General features: G+C 29.7%; 1 pseudogene; it reads left to right on the top strand.

Moving 5' to 3' along the window:
- Positions 1–768: 768 nt before the first annotated feature.
- On the top strand, positions 769–5,480 carry LOC120176182 (annotated as a pseudogene).
- Positions 5,481–8,508: the final 3,028 nt, after the last annotated feature.

Here is an 8,508-nt window from a genome sequence, read left to right as displayed (position 1 = left end):
TGGGAGCATAATTACATACCACGAACAACACACACTTCAACAAATTTCGCATACATCTTTGTATCGGCGTCTGAATAATGATTTTGAGAATCAACCATCATAGCAACATCGTCATCGTTGGATAGTTTGAACGATGTATAAGTTAATAGAAATAACGTGATTGGAAACCTGTACTAAGTGAGGACAGTCTTCTAGTACTTCCAACATTAACCTTTCTTGAAATCTTCGTTATCAGCTCCTCAAGAGTTATGTTTCTCTTGAAGGATATTTTGACATAATGATTTGATGTGAACACGAAGTCGGTTTCATCTTCTCAAATTTCTCCTTCATAGTAAACACTAGCTGAAATATACGGCATTCTGAGAGTTTGAAAGATTAAGAGTCTTATATCTGCAAAATAATAGATGAAATACACCTAATTAAATAAATAGTATATGAATTAAAATATAACCTAATAAAAAATATTTAAAAATTTAAAAAATATAATTTTAAATTATTATTGTATCGGTAAAAAAGTCTCGACGTATGATACACTTTCTAATTTTATAACCGCAAAAAAAATACAAATTAATTAGTACAATAAAATTTTTTCAAATAATCATATATAAAATAAATATAATATAATAAAAAATAATTTTACCTTATAACAAAAAATAGAAGGAATTCGTGAAGCAAAAATAGAAGCAATTGATGTGGTGATGTTTGCATGGAAGGGGTGTTATTTATAGGCGATGGAGATTTTAAAGGCCGAGATTTTCTGAACCAATAATGGAAGGCGCAGATGGTGACTTGCGCCTTACGTACGCGTGTCAGATGCCTCAAAAAGGCGCGGATGACGATCTGTGCCTGTTATTTCGTGGCGCCAGCTCAGACGAGACCCCAGAAAGGCGTGGATCGTCAAAAAAAGTGCTAGATATGTAAAATTTGGAGAAAGTGTGTCTGATAGGTAATTATTTTATGTCAGGGTGATTTTTCAGTAAAATCGCCAAAAATTAATATATTATTTAAAAACATGTATTTTATTAAATAATGAATCAAATAATAATAATAATAATAAATAAGAAAGTTTGTCACAACGAGTATTGATAAACATCACTAATGATGAGCATCATTAATTTAATTTAAATGACTTGATGTATAATTATAAATTAGTTGAAAATATTTACAATAAAAAGGTAAATTATACCAGTGCCCACCTAATTATCGCCCCTTTAATTTTGACCATCATTTTTAAAAACTTTCAATCAAGTCACTCAACTATTTAAATGTATTCTATTAAACCAATTGTCGTTAATATTTAACGGAAAAGTTGATGTGGAAGTTCAAATATTTGGTATAGTTACACATTTGGTCACTTTTACTTATACATTCTATCAATTTTATCCTAATTTTAATAAATCAAATATACCAAAGTTGTTAATTGGAGAATAATCCTATTTAATGCCAACCATTATAATTTTTCTTTTCTCTTTATTGACTTTAATTATTTTAATAATAAAGTAAAATAAACATGTCAATGTTTTGTGATGAGACGTGTCAGCATGTCTCCATGTTCTTCATTTTTTTAGCTTAAAATAATATATTTTACATTGATATACGCAAGACAATTAGTGTGACAAATTTATGTGTTTAAATTATATCTTTCAATGATTTTAAGATTTTAAATAAGATGTTATATTTTATTTTGTAATTACTTTTAGACAGTTTGTTTAAAAATATTTATTTTTTTAGTTAGTTATCCAAGTATTAAAACTTTACTTTTACCTAATTTGTCGCATTATAAGTAAAATCTAATTGTTTTGGATTAATTTTGAAGAGTTTAAATTTTGATTTTACTTAATATATATATTTATTTTTGAAATCAAAGCATTTGATATTTAATTTTTTTAATTTCTCAAAAATGAAATTATTTTTTTGTAAGTTTTCTTTTATTTTCTTTCTTGTTTGTTTTCCTACAAATTGAAAAAAAATAAGATAAATGAAGACTGCTTTAGCATCATTGATTTGAGGGTTAAGTTTTTTTTAATTTATTAAAATTAGGATCAAATTGATAGAATATATAAGTAACATAGACCAAATGTGTAATTATATCAAATATTTAAATATTAACGGGAAGTGGCTTAATTGAATGTATTTAAATAGTTGAGTGACCTGATTGACAAAATTTCAAAAATGGTGATCAAAATAAAAAGGGAAAACAGTTAGGCGGTCACTGATATATATATTACCTCTTATTTTAAATAATTTATTTTTAAATTTTCAACTAAATTTTAATTAGACGTTGAGCCTTTTCAATTTTAAATTTTTGTAAATTAAATTAATGGCACTCATCGTTAGTGGTTCCATCAAGCATTGTAGAATTTTCTTAATAAATAATGATGATTTATAATCTATAAAATTAATAAACAAATAATGCAAGATAAACAAATGAACAAGGATGTTAAAGAAATAAATAAGTGAATAAATAAATATGCTAATAAAATGAAATAAACAAATCTAAAGCATGGTTAAAAGTGATTAATTATGTAATAAGACTAAATCACGATATATACAAAGGTGGAAGGACCACAAAAGTAATTTACCTAAAAAATTACAAGTACATTTTATCATATTTTGGGTCGAGCGTTTGAGTTTGGTCTTTAAAATGATGTGGTTTAAGGACCTAAATAGTCGTCGCTACTTGTCGTCATTAACGATGACTAAAAATCTCAAAAAAATTCTCTTGATTCATCTTCCTGCCCCTTAGCACAGTTTTGACGTTAGGTTAACTTAAAAGTACCCTAAGTGATGTACATTTGTACCTAGATGTTTCAATTTTTTCTCATCAATCTCCCAAATGAACTATCGAAATGCCTTGATCTTCAAGTATGTAGTTCTCGATAGTCATTCCTTTCCTTTGCTTTCCTTTCGTAAGGCTCTAGTCATGTCAAATAGTTTGGCCGAAAGGTTAAACTCTTTCCTTCAACTTCTCGATTAATATTCTTCTCCCTTTCTACAAGTCGATTCGAGGTTTTTAGGGGTTTTTCATTTTTTTTCTTGTAAACTTTTAGTTTGATTTTTACCTCTTTTTCCTATGATTCTTCCCCCTTTTTTTCCATCGAATTTATATAGAGAAAGAGATTGTAAAAAATACGGGATGTTATGTGAGGCGGTGATAAGGTTGTTAGAGATGAGGGTGAGGGACAGAATTTGAATTACAATAAGATTATTGGATGGCGATTGACGAGGAGGAGGAGTGTAACCGATAAAATTTTGGACAAAGAAAGATTTTAATGAAGTTAAAATTTTTTGTGTAACATTTCATTCGAAATAAGGAGAATTTGAGTCTCAGATTGATTCATTTTTGGGTTGGTTGATTCTTTTGAGTTAATGTGAGAGTTGAGTTTTTTTTTTTATTAAGTTAAGATGGTTATAAAGTACTATTTGTTCTAAATACTTTTAACTATTTGACAATGAACGCTCAATCACCCTGTTACAGCCACTGGGCTCGAACTCATGACCTCTAAGAATAATAATGATTCCTTTAACTACTGATATAAGTTGGTTCGTGTATGTGAGAGTTGAACTTAGTTAGACTAAGTTATGATAATATTTATTTTAATAATCTAGAGAGATTATATGATATTATTTATTCATAATCTTTCGTAATCATTGACAAAACACACATATTTTATAGACAGATTTGCTCGAATCTAGGATCTCAACATAGATATACATTCTTTAATCACTAAGATCAATCAATGAATTCAATTATGATAATATTTTAGGGAAATGGTTTAGGGTTTGATTTGATTTACCAAGTATAATATAATGTAAATATACAAATGATTTAATATTAAATAATTATAATAAATAAACAGAAAAAATATGTATAAATTTATTTACTCAAAGTTAATATAAATGCGCATGGATACACATATAGCCAAATGTAATAGAATTACACAAATCTTTTTTCTTTTTTTTTTTGAAGGATACAGTTACACATACATATCTAACCGCTATGGGGTCAAATACTTAACCATGGATTATAACTATGGTTTAAAAAGGGGTTAAGAATGAGAACCACAAAAACATTCGATTTTTCAATTATCAACAGTCATCACCCTTCTCTTCTTCTTCAACCTTTTCTTTTTGTTTCATCTTCCAAGCAGCCCAGCCCTCAAATTAACAGACAAAGAAAAAAAGGAACCAATTTATTGTTTTCATTTTTTTCATTTCCAAGCTACTTAATTTCTTCCATATCATAAAATTTCTCTTAAAACTCAACTTCAAAACCCTTTGAAAAATCCATTTTTTAGCTCTTTGTTGTATGTTTTTCTTTAATTTTTAGCTTCCCTCCCTTTTTGGGTGTTAACTATAGATGTTAGAGCCATGGATATAGCCTTGCAAGCCCCACACCGAAGTCGCCGGAGGCCGAGCCAGTGAGTGAAACGCCAACTTGGATCCAACCCGGCAAGCTCGTATCTTTCACCAACGGCGTTCTGAAGCGTCACAAGACTCAGCACCAACACCTCCACCAAGCGTCGCCCATCTTCATAACCTACAAAGAATGTCTCAAGAATCATGCAGCCTCCTTAGGTGGCCACGCTTTAGATGGTTGCGGTGAGTTCATGCCCTCCCCATCAGCCACCCCAACTGACCCTACTTCACTCAAATGCGCCGCTTGTGGCTGCCACCGCAATTTCCACCGACGTGAACCCGATGACCTACCCCACACAACAGCCACCACCACGATAGAATACAAGCCCCACCATCCGCCACCATCCGCCACCACCGGCAAACCAACCGAATCGTAGTCCTAACTCAGCTTCCTCACCGCCGATCTCATCATCTTACTACCCTTCAGCTCCCCACATGCTTTTAGCTCTTTCGGGAGGCCTAACAAATTCTCATTTACCAGCTGGTGGCCTTACTGCAAATCTTGGGTCGAACTCGAAGAAAAGATTCAGAACAAAGTTCAGTCAGTACCAGAAGGAGAAGATGCTGGAGTTTGCTGAGAAAATTGGGTGGAAAATCCATAAGAGAGATGAAGAAGACATTCAAGAATTCTGCCATGAAGTTGGGGTTGATAGAGGGGTTTTAAAAGTCTGGATGCATAACAATAAGAACACTTTTGGGAAGAAAGATCAAGCCAATGGAGGATCAAGAGATGTAATAATTGGAGGTGTTGGACTGCACCATGAAGAACAACAACATAACAACAGCAACAGCGACAACAGAACTGGTTCGAATCTGAACTATCACTTGGAAACTGATAGTGTTGCACATGTCGGAACTAGTGGCTGCTCTTCTTCCTCTTGATGTGGTTGATGGTCATGGTGATGATGATCAGCTTCATCTTTCTTTCTTTCTTTTTATTTTTCCTCATGAGGGAGATAATAAGCTGTTAGATTAGAATAAGGGACTTGTTTATTAATTTAAATTTAGTTTCATTCATTTTGGTTCCTAATTAGTTTAATTGAAAGATGATCACTTTTCTACTGATATAACCTTTTGGGAACTGAGAGTTGCTATGAATCCAAAAGGGAATTTATTTTCTTTCTTCTTTCAAATCCACTTCTCTTTCTTTTTGGGATCATAAACTTAAATGTTTTCTGTGTTTCCAAACAGTGAAAAACCTACTGATAAAAAAAACAGTGAAAAACCTTTTGAATCTATGATATTTCCTTAATCAAAGTTAGACAGCGAGAAACCAAGAGAATAGCTTCCGTTACCATTATCTTCTGTCTGATAAAAAGAAGCAAAACTTGTATCAGAGAATCATTTTAAAATACCCCATTCCTTTTGTAATAATATTTTAGGTTGAAATTTATGTACAAAATATGATCATCATAGTTTGTTGATTAGCTTACCGAGAAAATAAAAGGGTCTTTAGTTTTCTTTAAAGATGATTTTGCAGAATAATGAACTTTGTGCATGAAAAAATCTGCAGGTTGAGAAAAACTGATAAGACTAATGTTTATATAAAACATTATCTAAAAGACTTAGTTTATTCTTCAAGTACAGAAAAGGAATGCTTCATTAGTTTTCAATAGCCTCTTTGCATTAGCTTTATCTACTGTATTTTTAAAATAATGCAGGAGGATGAGATCAGCATTGATGGGGCTACTGTATGTTACATGTAAAATTAATATTAGTTAATCTCTTGGAATTATGTGATTTATGGACAATCCATCTGATCATTTGCTTTTTTCAAGTTTTTATTTCACTTTCCTTTAAAGGGAATAAGATCTTGAAAATCTCATTATTGATACCATTATTATTCTCACTATATACACACGCTACTTTTTTTAGTAGATATATATACACTATTATTTAAAGGATTAATATTTAATTTTATATTGAGAATTATGGTAAAATTATGAAATTAGAATGCAGGGGGATGTCTCAAAGTCTATGCTTTCATTAGGTATTTGTACATCTTTTTAAGGATTCCTAGCAAATTCTAAAGGACAAAACCGAGGAGTGAGCCTTTATTTTCACTTGTCTAGACAAATTTTCTTCTTTTTGTTTGAGGATGTTCAATCATTGTAATTCTAGTCGGGTAAAGAAAAAAAATGGTGAGAGTATTAGGCTAATAGTATTTTATATGTTCAATAATAATTAGGAATTTGATTAATGGAGTTAAGTTGAAGTAAATGAAGGAATGGGTGATGGGGCAATTGTATTTATGTCCCCACATGACTGCAAAACTATACAACTATTCATTGGATGACATTAGAAATATGAAATTTGAAATTTGGTGGGAGATTTATTGTTTCACATGACCTTTGCCCATAACTAGATATGGCTCATTATCCATCACTTTTTGAGGTTTTTATTATTTATATTATATACTAAGTGTGTTAATTGGGTTGATTTTTATCACTTAATTGAATATATATATATATATATATATATATATATGTAATTTTATTAATTAATTGTGATATGAGAACACCCATTTTCATGTTTTAAAAATTAAGATAATATTTTTGTATTATGATTAGGCGTGAGTATTTGATTGTATCGAGTCGAGTCAAAAAATTTTGAGTTATTCAGGTTAATAACTTGTATTTTATGACTTGAACTTAACTTGAATTTTATTTAGTCAAGTTGAGTTTAAAAAATTTGAGTTGCGAGTTTCTATACAAATTTTATTATAATTATTTATAGTATTATGATAAGAATTGGTTATAATTTTTCGATTTTCTCTAACCATATATAATAATATATTTATAACCAATTATTTTATAATTTTAGAATTTGTATTTATAAGTTTTTAAAAATTGAGACAACATATGTTTTCAAACATGGTAACAATTTTTTTTAACGTTTAAAGGCGTTTTAACAATTCTCACGCTTAACCGACTCTTTAGGAATTAAAACTTAATCTAAATTCATTCCAAATTCGAATTGATCCGGAAAAAAATTGATTTAAATCCGACTAAAATTTTTTGAATATGATTTCAAAAAAAGGTTTGAGTCCTAATAAGAGATAGGTTAGATGTGGATTGAAAGGATCCGATCCGAATCCATATTTGAGAAAAGGTTCGAGTCCTAATAGGAGATGGGTTGGATATGGATTATGCAAGGATCTGATCTTTATCTGAATCCGAGTTCGATCTAAATATATGTCTGATCCAAATATGAATTTGAATTTGATCCATATCTTACTCTGAATCAAATCATTTAAAATTTACAAGTCTTATAAGCCCAAAAGGCCCAATAACTCATTAAAAATTCAAGAGTAAATTATTTGTTTAATACCTAAACTATCAGTTTTAGTTCGTTTTAGTACCTAAACTTTTAATTTTTTTCAAAACATACCAAATATGTAATTTTTGTTTCATTTTAGTGCATCTTCGTTAAAAACTTAACAGGTAATTTGCACACATAACACCTTTTTATGGGTAAATTGCATCATTCACCACTCAACTATCTTCTCACTCCTATTTTGGTCACTAAAGTTTAAATTTTTTAATTTAATTATTTAATTTTAAAATTACTCTTAATTTATTCACTCTAACTTTCAAATTTATTTTTTATTTTTTAATTATATATTAATAAAATAATAATAAAAATTTCATGTCACAGAAATTATTAAAAAAATAAATTAGAGTGATTAAATAGGAGCAAATTGAAAGTTTAATTAAATTGAAAATTTTTAAACTTACGTACCAAAATAGGAGTGAGAAGATAGTTCAATGATGAATGAGGTAATTTACCCATAAAAATGTGTCATCAAGTTTTTAATGACAATGTATTAAAATGAAACAAAAACTAAATATTAGGTATGATTTTCAAAATAATTAAAAGTTTAGGTATTAATATGGATCAAAATTGATAGTTTAAGTATTAAATGCGTAATTTACCCGAAACTCAAAAGTGAAAATCCTAGCCCTAGCCTCACTTTCTCTACTTTTCTCTATCGCTCTTTCATACTTTTCTCATCGACTGTTGTGAGTGTGGGTGTTGTAGCGCTCTGACTCTTAAGGTTTAGTTTCCTTTTTTAATTTAGGGTAAACT

Source organism: Hibiscus syriacus, unplaced genomic scaffold (genome assembly GCF_006381635.1).
Source record: "Hibiscus syriacus cultivar Baekdansim isolate YM2019G1 unplaced genomic scaffold, ASM638163v2 tig00112230_pilon, whole genome shotgun sequence".
In the NCBI taxonomy this organism is placed as follows: Eukaryota; Viridiplantae; Streptophyta; class Magnoliopsida; order Malvales; family Malvaceae; genus Hibiscus; species Hibiscus syriacus.
Note: the sequence above shows the minus strand (reverse complement) of the source record. Positions and strands in the feature narration are given on the sequence as shown.